Source organism: Paroedura picta, chromosome 2, assembly GCF_049243985.1.
Source record: "Paroedura picta isolate Pp20150507F chromosome 2, Ppicta_v3.0, whole genome shotgun sequence".
NCBI lineage: Eukaryota > Metazoa > Chordata > Lepidosauria > Squamata > Gekkonidae > Paroedura > Paroedura picta.
Window position 1 is genome coordinate 68,303,177 of NC_135370.1, and position 15,682 is coordinate 68,318,858.

Below are 15,682 nucleotides of genomic sequence, written 5' to 3' on the forward strand. Positions count from 1 at the left end.
ATGGAGAATGAAGAGTGGGCATGAAGGTGGGACAAAGCTGCTGAGTCTATCTTGCCTTTCCCCTCCATATGTTTTTTGCCCTGGTTGCTCACCAATGGCTCGCACCTTTTATGGTGGGAAATCCACTTTCCTGCATTTACCACATTGAGGGGTTAAAATTGGTGAAATTTTGAACTGGCCGCTAGGCAGCCTCTGGATGTAGGCAACGTCATGTGGAGGGGACTGAATATTGTGGCAACATTTAGTGGCTGTCCAGCTTCATTTTTTGCACATACAGAAATTCCCTTTATTTATGACTGTACTATTACTGACATATGAAATGCTTTATGATGTCCAGGATGCTTCACATACATTCTCTTGTAATCTTTACAGCACCCCAGCAAGGTTAGTCAATATTATTCTCTTTCCCATATTGTAAATGATGGGCTAAGTTGAGAGAAGATAATCTGTCGAAAAGTATCCTCATGAATGCATGGCAAAGGTAAGTCTAGTAGTCACTATACATGAAGGCACAAGCCTCCCTGAAATATTTCAGTAGTGACATCTATTTTGTTTGAGACACCATAGCGTTTCATAGGTACAGAGTCAACCACCCAGTAAATCTGCAGCCTGTGGATCTAGCTAGAGTTCTTAGGATCCACATCAATATTATCATAACAGTAAAGTAGCTACTGTATAAATATACCTTTCTCATGCTTCTCTAGTGAATTTGGATGTCCAGATCTCTCTCCTAAGCTCGTATTTATCTAGATTCCAATACTGGCAATAATGAGGTGACAGCAATCACATTGCTGACTTTTTCACATTGCTGACCTGGAATTTATAATATTAGAGTAGTGCAGGCATGGAGGCATCTTTAAAGCATCATTTTTCTTTGTATTGAGGCAACTGGCTGTGTAAAGTTATCTGCCTGTCCACAGACCAGAGAAATGCATTCCAATCAACCATTCCAAATTACGTTGCATTCTATTATTCATTGTGTTCATAACAATCTACTATTCTAATCTATTATTCCAAATAAGAAATAAAATAAGATAAAGAGGACATATGGATCTTCTGGGGAATTTTTAAGAATGCAGATGTTTAGGCTGAATGAAATTAGCATCTGTAGTATGATTTTTTTTAAAGAACAACCCCCTGTTAAATCCTGAGGATTTCATTGTGTTGAGTGTTGTAATAGCTTGCCACTCTGCAATTTCCCTTTCCAGCCTGTTTCTGAAGTTCCTTTGTAATAAAACAGCTACTTTGAGATCATCCATTGAATGTCCTGGAAGGCTGAAGTGTTCTCCTACAGGTTTCTCAGTCTTGTGATCTTTGGTGTTACATTTGTGTCCATTTATCCTTTGGTGTGGGGTTTCGGCTGTTAGCCCTATGTTGAGAACAGAGGGGCATTGTTGGCATTTAATGGTATATACAGTGTTAAAAGATGAGCAAGTATAAGCGTTTGATGGTGTAGGTGATGTTGTTAGGTCCAGTAATTGTGTTATTGGAGTGTATCTGGCAGTAAAGTTGATATCTGGGTTTGTTGCAAGCTCTGGTACCAGTGTCCATGTTCAAATTAGACGTCGCATCGTTGTGGATGAGGAGTTGTTCAATATTGGGGGGGGGTTATCTGTGCACAAGAAAAGGTTTTTCCCCAGTACTTGGGAAAGAGAACTGTCATTATCCAGTAGAGGTTATAAGTTGCTAATGATGTGTTAAACTGTTTTGAGTTGAGAGTTGTATGTAACTATTAGTAATGTTCTCTTATTGTCTCCTTGGGGCCTGTTTTGCAACAGTTTTTTTTTTTCCTCTCTGGGTATCATTCTGGTTATGTTAATTTGTTTCTTGATTTAATCAGATGGATACTTGATTTTCAGAAAGGTTTGTTGTAGATCTCTCAGATGATAATCTCTGTCTATAGGATTGGAGTATAGTAAAGCCTGGCTGTATACAATGGACTGTTCAGTCTGTTTAGGATGGTAACTGGAGCCATGTAGTTATGTTTGTCGGTCAGTAGATTTCTGGTCTGTACATCCATTGTGTTCAGAAAATATATTTTGTTAATAGATTGCTTTATTGCCAGGTTGATGGTGGGGTGAGAGTCATTGAATGCCTGGTGGAATATGTATCCAAACACAAAAAACATTGATAGTTAGATCCAATGATCCATGGATTTAAAGAATGCAGATTTTTCCTTATTTCCCTATCCCACCCAGCTTTTTTTTTTCCAACACAGAGACAGTTTATTGGGAAATCTGGGTGGACAAACAGCCACAAGGGTTGGCAGAATGCAGTGGAGAGAGGGAAGAGGCAAAATTGCTGTTTTCTCCTCCTCCCATCAATACATCTCAGCTGACTGAAGGAGTAGGAAGGGCAATTCCAGCCCCCTCCCCCTTCCTCAGTGTAGCCTTCCAACCCATGTGACTGGGAAGGGAACTTCATTGATGGGTTTCTGGGTCCAGTCCTTTGATTTCTGAATCCTTACTTTAAATACTGAAGTACAGAATATATATTAGTCTGATATTAACATTATGCTGTGAGACAAATACAGAACAACAATAAACTTTGAAAGTGGAACTGAGATGATTGTGAACATGACTTCTCCATAATTCATGGATCGTTTGCTTCAAAGTACATATTCTCTTAATGAGCATTCTCTAAATGCAGTAATTGTAATTTTTTTTCTAAGCATTTCCCTTTTTGAGAAAGCAATAAAATGTAAGTTATAACATTTTTAAAATCCCTATTTCCGTGGTAGTTCACAGTGCATCTGGATGTAAGTTAATGGTTTACATATTAATTTGCTCATCTCTCTGATGGGCAGAAAATTGCTTTAATATAAATGCAGTTAAATTTGTCATTTTACATCTACACAGCTTATGCTGTGAAATTTATGACGAGACCTGACAAATTGTTCCAGAGCAATTTAGAAAGCTTTGTAGATGGAAAGAAAATATGTGTGTTGTCTGGTTGTATGCTTTTACCTCATTGTCCAATCAATTTCTTTAAAGGAGGCTGAAATAATGAAAGAAGGATTTTCCTTGTTCCCTATAAATATTGGAGCAGACTGCTGACTGAAAGAGACAGTTATTTTCTTTAGGGTACAGCTAAAAATACTTCCAAAGATGTCCCCATCTCAAGATACTTTTAAATTCTGAATTGGCTGCTGTTGCTTCCACAGTGTAGCCATTAGGAATTAGCTTCCATTAGGAATATTCCATTGTTTTATTTCTAGATGTTGACTAAACTGCTGTGCATTGCTCCCAGATTGTTCCTTCAATTAAATCATATATTTTATTTTGTCATCACGTGTTCTGATGTTCAACTGCCATTAAACAATTTCAAAATAGTCATATGAACATATTATTTGTTTGTTTGTTTGTTTATTTATTATTCAATACCCCCCTTATCTCTGATTAGTTAAGAAGGCAGACAGTACAGCAGAAGCTACAAGGACAGACATTTTATAAATGCCCAGCAACAAGTTTTAAAAAAATTAGAATGCATTTTAAAACACAACCAAACCCAATTTCCCCTTCATCAAATGCCCTCTGGATCAACCCATGTTTATTTGATAAGTAAAGGTGCTAACCACAAGGCCATCCCACAAGAATGGACATGCCATAGAGATAACTAGTGACCAAACTATGGACAAACAGACAACCCTAGGTAAGGATACCCCCTTGAGAAGGGGGTTTGTGGAATGTAACTGGTGTGGTTATATGCCTGCATGCACCCTTCTTTTCATATGGTGTTTTATTAATGCACAATTGTTGTTCCTTCTGCACTGGCCATGTTTCAGGCTAAAGTAACTCTGCCAGTAAAAGTTATGATGCAGAGATATGGAATGAGGAAGCCAAAATTCTCTTTAAAGTCAATGGTGCCATTAACTTTAATGGGTGCCGAAGCCCTTCAGATACTTATGAAACGTTTTCATCCGAAGCTGAATCAATCCAAGGTGGCTTCATCTGATGCTGAATCGGTCCAGATTTGACCCTTAGTGCACAAGCCTAAGTGCAAAAAGAAGGATAGAAAGAGCTTATTTTGCTTTCCCCCCTCCAAGATGGACAGGAACAGATGACATGTTTTTAATTTGTCCATTACAATCTTTGCATCTCCATCCCAAGATTACAATTTGGGAGGGAAAGAACAGAAATCATTTGTGCTTCTGATATGCCCCCCCCCCAAAAAAAATCCATACATTTGTTTCTTATCACCAAGCCTGAGAAGCAGCAAAGCTTCCAGAATGGGAGATCTGAAGAACCTGCTTCCACCTAATCAACTGGGTGATGGCCCCTGATTCCACCCCCCCCCCAAATCTTAGCTGGGTACAAAGTAAAATTTAATCTGCACATTCAAAACTAAGTCCCAGATGATCCCTCTTTCAGATGGGAGTGAGCTTCTCATGGCCACAAGAAACCTAGTCTGGAGATACACATGAGCAAATTGCAAACAGCAAAACAGCCCATTGATTAATTAATTGGCTGTGTTACCACCATGGTCAAATGGAAAATGAACCAAACTGCTGATTTTATGAACTTAGGCAGATTGTGAGTGAGTGAACAGGAAGAGATGTGTGACTGTCCGTCTCTTGTGGCCCTTTCTTGCATGCCCAGGGAATTGGGGATCTCTGCTAGGAGAGGGTAGGTGAATTTCCTCCAGGCCAGGCTGGATGCTGGAGATTTTTGAGGGGTGGGGGAATCACTTGGGCATAAAATTGGGGTCAATGTGGATGAGCAGGTATTTGTGAGTTCCTGCATTGCGCAGAGGGTTGGACTAGATGACCCTGGAGGTACCTTCCTACTATACATCTATGATTCTGTGATTCTATGATTCTATCCCACCTTAGGACAGCTGTGTAAGAGATTTTGTGAATTGTCTCACTAAACTAGTGTTTACAATGAACACTTCCAATGTCTGCCTTTCCTGAGAGGAAGTCTATATTCACCTAACAAGAGAGGAGTTATGGGGGTTTGTTGTTGTTTTGCTCTACAGATGAGAAGGCAATCACGTATCAAAGGCAAAAAGAGACTTGTATGATCCTTCTGATGCTATTGCAATCATTGGGCTATGACTCAAGAGGACTTTAGAGTGGGTTTTTTGAGCAAATCCATTAGTTTTCAGTTCATCTTGTGAGACTATTTATTCCTCCAAATCCCCATATGTTGTGTTAGTGACAGCTGGAGGGAAACAGAATTCTCCCTTTCCCAACAGAGAGCAATTGTGCTCATGAAGTTCAGTGATCAGTGTGCAATGGTGAAATTATTCTCCTGTGGTCCAGCATTTCACAAAATACAACTGTTCCCCAGCAGATTTAACACGTTGGGCTATATATAGATCAGATTGCTGTTATGATAGAATATTATTGGGAATTAAAGGCAGAGTGGATTTTGAGACTGAAGGCTCTGGTCTCTAACCTGAGCCTTCGGGGAGGGCGGTATATAAATATAATAAACAAACAAACAAATAAATAATGAAGTCATCAGTTCTAATAAATTATTTTTCCAACTGCACCATACCTTGTTTTTGGTGTTTTTCTTCTTTTGCTTGCCAGTGTTGTCCTCTCCTTTGGATTTAGTCTCTAACAATTTCCACAAAGATCCTCATATAAATCATGTATCTATAAACTCATTTAACATGAAGATCATCTGGCTAGGAAGTTCTGAACTTCTGGGGGACTCTTCAGCTCCTGGTTCTTGATGGGATCCAATTTTCATTAGTGTACTCTGTTAAGAGCTTGGGAATCTGATTTGACTCCTCCTTCCCCCTGGATATACAGGTGTCAGCAGTGGATCACAGTTTTCCATCAGAGCCAAGCCTGTCAACTGTCTCTAATCAATCCCATTTTGACCTAGCCACAGTGATCCATGCCACATTCTCCCCTGCCTAATGTGCTGTATTGAGGTCTACCCTTGAAGGTGCTCCTGAAATACAGTCTGTGCAGAATGTAATGGCAAGATTACTGACAAATTCTCTCTGGAGAGATTATATGTATCCTGTCTTGAAACAGTTGAATTGACTCCAAATTGAATTCTGAATCAAATTAAAGGTGCTGGTGATTACCTTTAAAGCCCTAAATAGTCTGAGACCTACATACCTGGCCAAACACCCCTTCTGACATCCCACCTTAAATTACATTCTTCACCTCTCAACCTGCTTGTGTCACGTGGCCCCTGAGATATTTGCCAACATCCCCCAGGATGTAGGCCTTCCTTGTGATGGTCCCATCCTGGTGGAGGTGGAACCAACTGTTAGATGATATGTGGGTCCTACAAGACTTATCAGGCTTGCAAAACAGAGATTTTTTTACTTAGCTTTTAGTTAGTTGGATGAGAGGCCACATATAAATTTAAGAAATTTAATCTAATTCTCATGATCACAAAATACATTTGAATTTCTTTGCCTATTAGAGACTGATAGCCATGGTGGCTAAAAGGAACATCTACATTTAGAGTCCGTAAACCTCTGAAACCACTGCCAGAAGGAACAAAAGAGGAAAGCTTTGACTTTTATGTCCTATTATTGGTTCTTGAGAGGAACTAGTCTCATCCAGCAGGGTCCTTCTTATGTATTCTTGAAATAACAAACTTCTTTTAAAATGCTAATGAACTTAACAAAAATTGGTGTGCCATATGTCTGGGGGGAGGGAGGAATCAACAACAATAACAAAAACAAAACACATTACAGTAGCAAACTGAATACTTAGATGGTTCCTTGGTGGCCCATATTGGTAAACTGATTGAAGAAAAAAGACGTTTGCAAATTACTATATTGTAGAGATTGTTCTCATGGATTCAGTTGGAAAAGAAACCTCTCTCAAGATGTGTCAATAGAAAGCACTGATGCCCTCAAGCCCCATCAGCTCTGCCCTCTCACCAGCAGGGTAAATGGGGGGGGGAGTTTTTTAAAAAAAATTATTTATTTTTATTGTATATAATGCGCTTACAGAAAGATAAAAAGAAAAAGAAACAACCAGCTGGCAAAATAATTGTTGATACATGTAAGAGTATAGTCTGTTATTATCTTAAAAAGAACATATTCAGTTCCCATTGCATATTAGTCCTTACCTAAAAGTTACTGTTGTCTTTCTTAGCCAAGTAATTGTTAATACATATAAGAATACAATCTATTATTATCCCAAATAATATATAGTCAGTTCCCATCGTATGTTGGCCCTAACCTAAAACTTGCTGCTATCTTTCCTAAGAGAGACCAGGTAATTGCTCCACTGTTCATCACATTCTTCAGGTGGTTGCAAAAGATGGAAATGTGCTCTTTTCCATGATGTATCTGCTGGCAGGTCTTGAAGTATTTGTGCTTCTTGATCCGCCGAGCTCAGCGGCGTCGCCTGAAGCTTTTTGGGTGGGGTATTTCTTGCAGCCTTGTTGTCAGGGCCCACAAAGATGTCTCTTGATTGCTTCTTGCGTGCGGACACCTTTGAATAGACTCTGTATATTTTGCCAATCCGAATCTCTTCCTCCTCTAAGTAGTCTCCCAGGCTTTCGGTGATTTCCTTCCTTAAGTCTGTTTTCCCAAATTCTTCCAAGACGCCTTTGATTTTTACGTTCCTCTCTCCCACTCCTGTTGATTAACTTCCAGACATTGGATTCTCATTTGGTGTGTTGCCAGCTGAGTTGTGTTTTCATCAGCTATTTTTTTCAAACCGTCAATTCTGTCTGAGAGCTCTTTCTTGGTGTCTTGGATTTCCTTTTCAACCTTTTTGACTGCTTTCAGTATCTCTGAGTTACCTTTGCATAACAAGCGAAAGAACTGTGGCTTTGTTAGTTTTTCCATAGTTCTAAACAGTCACAGATTACAGGCAGGAGGTCTCGCGAGGTCTCGCGAGGGTTCGGGCGATCAGGAATTATCAGTTTGTCAGCACCCCCCGCTGAGCTCTCTTTAACAAATCTTTAAACACTTTCCTTTGTTTGTTTTAACGAGTGTATTTAGCTGGCTTGCCTCTCATCCAAAGAAAGGATCCCCTTGTAAATTGGTTAGGGGGGAAGGAGGGGGGCTGGTGCCTGGCTTTAAAGAATAGGAAAGCAGAGAGACACCTCACAGTCTTTGCGTAGATTTTATCAGACTTCGGCTCTTCTCAATCTTCAGAAGAATGCAGGGTTTTATGCTTCAAGCTTAGAAAATTGTTTATGACAAGGATGCCATCATGACCCCAAGCACAAGCAGCGGAGATCTGGAGAACTCAGTCTCCGCGGATCTGTAGGACCCTCAGGGTGCCGTTCCCGGTTCCTGGGGCGACCAGCAAGCGAGATTTGCGCATCCCGCTCAGGTCTTCTAGGTGCATCTGCTCCTGGCCCTCTGCTTGGCTCGAGAGCTCGTCACGGAACGAACTAGCACAGCGCCATCTTCAGTCGTCTCTCGGGGGTGGGGGGGAGTTTGAAGAGGACCATTTGGCCCAGGTCTAAAGCTCAAAGTGGGCATCAAATTTATACTTTTTATCATTTGATAAGTCTCACCACTTTTCTCACTCTTTTTTGATGCCTTATTTTATTCATTTGTTTTCAAGTTATCTTCTTTTAAAATTATGACCGGGTACCTCAAAAGCTGGAAAGCACCTGGACCCCATTGAACTTTTGGATCTTGAGAGGCTACAGTGGGGATGGGGAAGGAACTAAACTGTTTCCTTTAGTCTCCTGCATGAATCAGAAGCAACAAGGATTGGTGCAGGTGGTATTGCTATCTATCAAGGAAGTAGTAGAGATGGCTAATCCCAAACATATTCCAGTGGCACTTGTGTGCCAGCCTCCCATGTCAGGTAAGGGGCAGTAGAATAGAATGAAAGAGGCATTTTCCACCCAGAGAATGGCCAGGATAAATATCAGGATTGGAACTGGGATGTAGATGCAGGGCTGATAGTTAATATAATGATCAGGAGTATGGATAGATTATAAACCGACCCTAGCACCCTGCTCAAAATCCACCCTATGAATGGCAAAATTCCATTGTTTGTGTGTGGCTGAGGAGGGGAATCCAGGCCTGTGCCTGCACTCTCATGGTTAGGGATAGTTGCCCCAGCCACCAGCTGATCCCTGCTCCAGTCTGACTGCCAGTCTTTCTCAGGGTTTTGTACTAATCCCTAGCACCGACTGCCCTCTCTTCTAATGCCAGCCCAGGGATTTGGGGTGCCCTAGACAAACAACAACTCTGTGGGCTCAGTGTGGTTCAGGGATTTAGAAGGAACAAAAATGTTGCATTGCAGCAGGTTATAATCCTGGGTATGATCCCTATTGTATAAATGACACCTACTTCTGAGTAGAAGAAGAAGAAGAAGAGTTGGTTCTTATATGCCGCTTTTCCCTACCCGAAGGAGGCTCAAAGCGGCTTACAGTCGCCTTCCCATTCCTCTCCCCACAACAGACACCCTGTGGGGTAGGTGAGGCTGAGAGAGCCCGGATATCACTGCCCGGTCAGAACAGTTTTATCAGTGCTGTGGCGAGCCCAAGGTCACCCAGCTGGTTGCATGTGGGGGAGCACAGAATCGAACCCGGCATGCCAGATTAGAAGTCCGCACTCCTAACCACTACTCCAAACTGGCTCTCAGGCTTGCTTAGAATTGCTCTCAGTGCCATTCACCTATGGCTGCTACAAAATCTCCTCTGATGGGCAGGTGCACCTGTCTCTTCTTCCTCTGCTTCATATAGGAGAACAGATCTCAGGGAAATGTCTTTCTCCAATAGCAGCTCTTCTCCAGCCCCAAGCAATCCAGTCAACATTTGCCTCTCACTACTGCTTAACCCATGTCACATGACATACTCAAAAGATGCTGGCTCCTGGCTTCTGGGCAACAGAGGATGAGGTCATATGCAGAAGTTCATCTGCCCAGGCTTGACTGGCAGGAGCAGGCAGAGTGGTAGCATTCCTTCCCTCCCTTTTGCCTCTGCTAGCTTTTGGATGCTAGGGTTGTCACCTCCAAGTCAGGAAACTCCTGAAGATTTAGAGATGGAGCCTAGGGAAGACAGGGACCTCAGTAGGGTAAAATGCCATAGAGTCTATTTCTGAGGAGGAAATTCCATAATTTTGGCACTGTGACAGAGGATCTCTTTTCTTTGGTTGACACTCATCTAGCTTCACTTGACGGGAACACCTGAAGCTGGACCCTTGAAGATTATCATAATGGTTAAGGTAAGTTCATACAGGAATAGATGGTCTTTAAGGTATTCAGGTTAAAGATTGTATAAGGCTCTAAAAGTCTTGAATTGGGCCCACTCTGTAACCCAATGCAAATAGAACAAGGCTAGAGTGCTATGGTCTCCATATCCAAAGAGTCACAAATACAAATTATGTTATTTGTGGAAATTCAGTGGACGACCATCCCCACTATGTTTTGGCTAAATTCCTGGATATGATATTAATTACCATATCCTTCTTTTGTGATTTGGATAAATTAATCTGTTATCAGACACAAACCCTTCTATTTCCTACAAAGTTGCACTCTTTGCTCTAGCTGCAAGAAAAAATAAGAGCAAAAAGTGACCAGTCAATCTAGATTTCATCTTTTCTGTATGTTCTTAAATGGAGATAACTGATCAGAATATTTTAAGTGTATATGTTTTTAATAATTGTTATGTCTGATTATGACCCTGCCTATGGCTGCATGCTACAAACTACTTGACATGAAATACAAATTATGTTAGGAACTCCAAAACAAAAGCATCCTTAATGGAAAATTCCTCTTCATGGAGACTGAAGAGAACATCTAGAAATATGTACGTTTGATTAAAGTGGATAAATCAACATTTCAACTGTGAGCTTGTTGGTTTGGGCAAAAACATTTAACAAAATTCATACCACCCCCAAGTGTCTTAATTCCCATGTGGTCCTTTTCCCAGATCATATTTTTTTGCCAAAATGAATACATGGCCTGCAGCTCAATGCATCGGTTTGCTTCCCAATAGAAAAAAGAACAGAAGAACCTTTTTAGATTAATCGGTGGATCAAAGTTTTATTGTTGTTTGCTTTTCCTTGTTATAGCTTTCTAGTACCTTGTATTCAAAAGGAACACTGTCTCTGAACACTGAGGTTCTAATTAACCACCATGACTTAGCTATTGATGAACCTTAATGAATTTGTAAAATCTCTTTTTAAAGACTTCTAAGCTTATGCCCATCACTACATCCTGTGGCAGTGAGTTCAATAATTTAATTATGCATGATTTGAAGTACTTCTTTCTGTTCTGAATCTAATGCTCAGGACCTCAAATATGACAGGAGGAGGAAGAAAAAAATTATTTTTCCTAGATGAAAGGAATCTCTAGAATCACTACCATGACATCAGGGGGGGGAAAGACAATGATGAGCCCAAATTGAACCAAATAGGCCATTCAACATAGTATCTTCTTACACCAAGCTCAGCTTCCAAAAAAAGACTGATCGATAGAACCCAGCCATAATGTCCTTCAATATCTGTTTACATTATGTTGATATTACACCTCTCCTGCTCAGCTCCTTGCCTTAGCTCTGACTACCTGATTGGATAGGGATTTGTTCTGGAACAGTGCATTCTGAACAGCATACATGCCTTGTCAACTAGGAGGAGGTATCTGAGCCAAAACATCTCATGAACTGATTTCTACAAATGAAACATCTGGTTCCACACAGCCAAGTTACTATTCAGACTTCTTGGAAATAAACATTTTCTACTTATACAGGGCTGCTGGGAAGGGTTCTTGGAACTGTAGCATATGAAGACAGTATCTGGTTCAGGGAACTTGGTCTGTTTAGCCTGGAGAGGAGACGACTGAGAGGGGATTTGATAGCCATCTTCAAATATTTAAAAGGCTGCCATAGGCCCATTATGCACGGCCGCCGAAATGGCGATTTTGGGTCACATGGAAAACGCGGAGGGGGAAGACGCGACGCATACCGGTTATACACGGGGCGGGGCGCGACGGCGGCAAAACCCAGAGTAACCGATTATGCATGCGGCGATCCGGGCGCCGCTTCTGGTATCGCCCCGCTCACCCGGAAGCTGCGCTTTCTTCCGCGTTTCACTGACGCGGCTTTTTCGGCGGCATGCACCGAAGCTGCAGCCGGTTGCAGCCGGCTCCGTGCGTTATCCGTGATTTTAGTCGCCGCCATTCCACCCCGAATGTGCGCTAAAACCCCCGTGCATAATGGGTCATATAGAGGATGGAGCAGAGTTGTTTTCTCTTGCCCCAGAAGGATGGACCAGAACCAATGGGATAAAATTAATTCAAAAGAAATTCCATTTAAACATCAGGAAGAAGTTCCTGACAGAGCGGTTTCTATGTGGAACAGGCTTCCTCGTGAGGTGGTGGGTTCTCCATCTTTGGAAATTTTTAAGCAGAGGCTAGATAGCCATCTGACAGAGAGGCTGATTCTGTGAAAGCTTAAGGGGTTGGCAGGTTACAGTGGATGAGTGATAGATTTGTGACTGTCCTGCATAGTGCAGGGGGTTGGACTAGATGGCCCATGAGGTCCCTTCCAACTCTATGATTCTATGATTCTAGGCCCCTTCATCACCAGTTTGGATTTCAGGTAGAAGGTTTGAGACTCTGAAGAGCCACTGTTATGACCTTTAGAGAGTTATGACTTTTTATAGAACAATGATTTGAGTCAGTTTAATATACCTCCATGTGTTCATATATTCTGATATAGAAGCTAACAAGCATAATAATACATTCCGGCTTCCACTGATAAAATTAATCAATGTGAAAATTGTCAAGAAGCCTTGCAGCATCCCTTTTCATACATCTGGTTTAAACACTCTGTTTCAACCTGAATATATGAGTTGTGGGGCAAATCTTGAGATTCTGTGGAGCTCCAGCTGGCTGGGCCAGACATAAACTCAGCTGGGCCAGAAGTGGTGCATAGTCACCAATAGGTGGGTGGGGATTATCCTTACAGTTTGCCAATTTACAGGGGAGAAACAGGGTGGTAACAAGCGAAGAAAAGAGCCCAGGTAGATCATTCTTAAGGTCTCTGATAGGCCCATAAGTCCCGCACTGGTGGCAGCAGTGCTTTGGTTAAAATCACAGAGAATGCACGCTGCCACCACGAGTGGGCGCCTCCAGGCCCAGGGCTCCAGAAGACCCGCGTTAAGAGAACGTGGAATCTTCTGGAGCTTCCCGGGTAAGCTGGGACTGCGGCAGCCCGGCGCTGTGCATAATTGGCGCTGTGCATAAGGGACACCGCTCACCCCTGCGGGCTCCGTGGCAGCACGGAGCTGACAGGGGTGACCCCCTGCCCCGCCCGCTATCCCCGGCCCCTTTCCACCGCTCAAGACCATGCCGCTGCACTTACCTCGGCCGGGCCTCCTAGCCCCGGCATAAAGGGCACATGCGCTACTCCGGGGCAACCCAGCACGCCCCGCTCCCATGTGATCATAGCAAACGGCGGGGCATTGTGCCCCGCCACAACAGCACAGCACCAGTGCGCGGAATCTGGCGCCGTACATAAAGGGCCATCAAGAGACAATCCTCGGAGGGTCCCAAGAACTTGGTACAAGGAGGCCAACATTTCAGGGAGCATAACAAGTAGCACTGTGACTCTTGCCTGGTGAAGAGTCATGTCTGGGGGAAGAGGGAGCACAGGGGACCTATGAAAGAAACAAGCAGTTGTGTGTAAGAACCAAGGAAGAGGTAGAAGAAGAGCTGAGGTTTTTTGTAGTCTTCTTTTTAACACCCAAAGGAGTCTCAAAGACAAAGGAGAGAACCAGAGATCCATTAAAAGGGATCTCGGGCCCCTGATCTGAGGCTTGACTGGATTAAACTTGACTGGCATTTTCTATTATTCTGTTCCTGAGGCTGCTAACTCAGCATTCTTTTTTTTCTTTTTTTTTGGGTACCCTCTATCTCCACACATTATTTTGGGCTAAATCTCTTGATTAATTAATAGCCAATGGTAAATGATAGTATTACATAAAAGACTGAAAAAGATAAGTCTACAGCTGCCGGGACATTTTATTATTTCAGTTTGACTGGGTCTGAAGCGACATCTGCCTCAACAGTCAGTTCTTCATCATTCGCGACACAAATTGTACTTTGCCTTCCCAGATAGAAGAATATCTATGTCTGGAATATCTTCAGACTTAAATGTTTGATGAAGGCAGAATGAGATTTGAAAAACTGCTGGAGGACACCAATCTACACATACCAATCTGTTTATGTATGAAACATGCATAAAGAATTAAATGCTCTTTAACTGGTTGCCTGCGTTTTCCAAAGCTTCTCCCCTACTGTGGCCACTTTCCATGTTGAAAGGTGCCTTAAGGGCCCTCTAAATTATAAATAAGCTATTTTGAAGAATGCTGCTTTTTTTCCATCCTAAAATAATTTACTTTTAATTGGCATGCTACAACGGCGGCTGTGCCTCCATCATAAATATGCCATTCCTTCTTACCTCGTCAACAGGCATTGAACTGTTTAATGTAAAGTAATGGGACCAAGGTGATCAGTATTAGGAGATGGGGGGGGAACTGACATCAGTGTAAATTAATTGCTCATGCATTTATAGATCGGCACAAAGAGATGGCGGTGCATTTATAAAATGGTATGAATGATTTAGCAGAGCGTCATTTAAAAGTCTCTCTGTCATACCTGGTGAATACACTGATCAAGCCATTTCATTGATTTCATTTCAAAACCCTGGCTCATCTGTCATTATGCAGTGGCATATTCAAAGATTTTTTTAAATAAAAATACTTAATGATTTTTAAAGTACTTTTTCAACTGTCTAACACACGACACAAAGCCTCAGGCGCTGTGGTTTAGGGTTATTTGGGATGAAGTCCTATGTGCCTCTTAAGATGTAATGTAGAGACACATTGCCTAAGGAGAAATAGATGCAAGAATAATAGACTGCAATATCTCACAGCCCTGATGGGATTACTCCGTAATTCCATAGCCACAGCTGCAACTCTAGATACATAGCCTGAAGGGCACTAAAGCTCCTTTCTTCATTGGATGGCCATTTGACTCATCGAAGGCCTTCAGTGTTTAATGACCATCAATGCCCCCACCCTGAAATTTGTCACACAGTTCTCTTTCCCTGACACTTTTATCATATTGCCTCATGAGGCGAAGCCTTGCTCTTCATCGTTACCTGGTCTATTAAAGGGCAGCTTTTAGATCCACTGAGGTCAATTCCCTATCAGCAACACCACTCCAGGCTGCCGCCAGTGCTTTCCTGTGGAGTTGCATGCTCTGTAGCTTACTGTGTCCCCTGGGGGGCACATTTCAGTGCCTGATTTATTCTGGTGCCAAAATGTGTGGTGTCCCACTGAAATGTATCCCCCCAGGAGACACAGGCACAGCAGAAGGGTTCTGACCCATGGGGGGACAGCGGGTTTTTTATTTTGCAGGAAGTCGGGAGTGTGTGTGAACGAAATCCTACTTTCCTGCAGAATAAAAAAAAAGTCCTTGTCCACCTTTCAGTGCCATGAAGCACAATGAAGCTGATCAGAGCATTTTTTGCCCCCTGTCAGCCTCTGTAGCATGGGGAGGAGCTGAGCCTGCAAGGCCCATGTCTTCCTGTCCACACAGGCCTGTGGCGGGCTAGATCCTGTTGGCCCCCACATCACCAAAAGGGAACACAAAAGAATCTGCATTCCCTTAGTGCGAGGCTTCTGGGGCCTGATCTGTGCCAGCCCTGGGAGGTCAATGGCCTGGTGATGATGTCATGTGGACATGGGGATTTGCCCTGGGTCCATACTGAGGTCACCT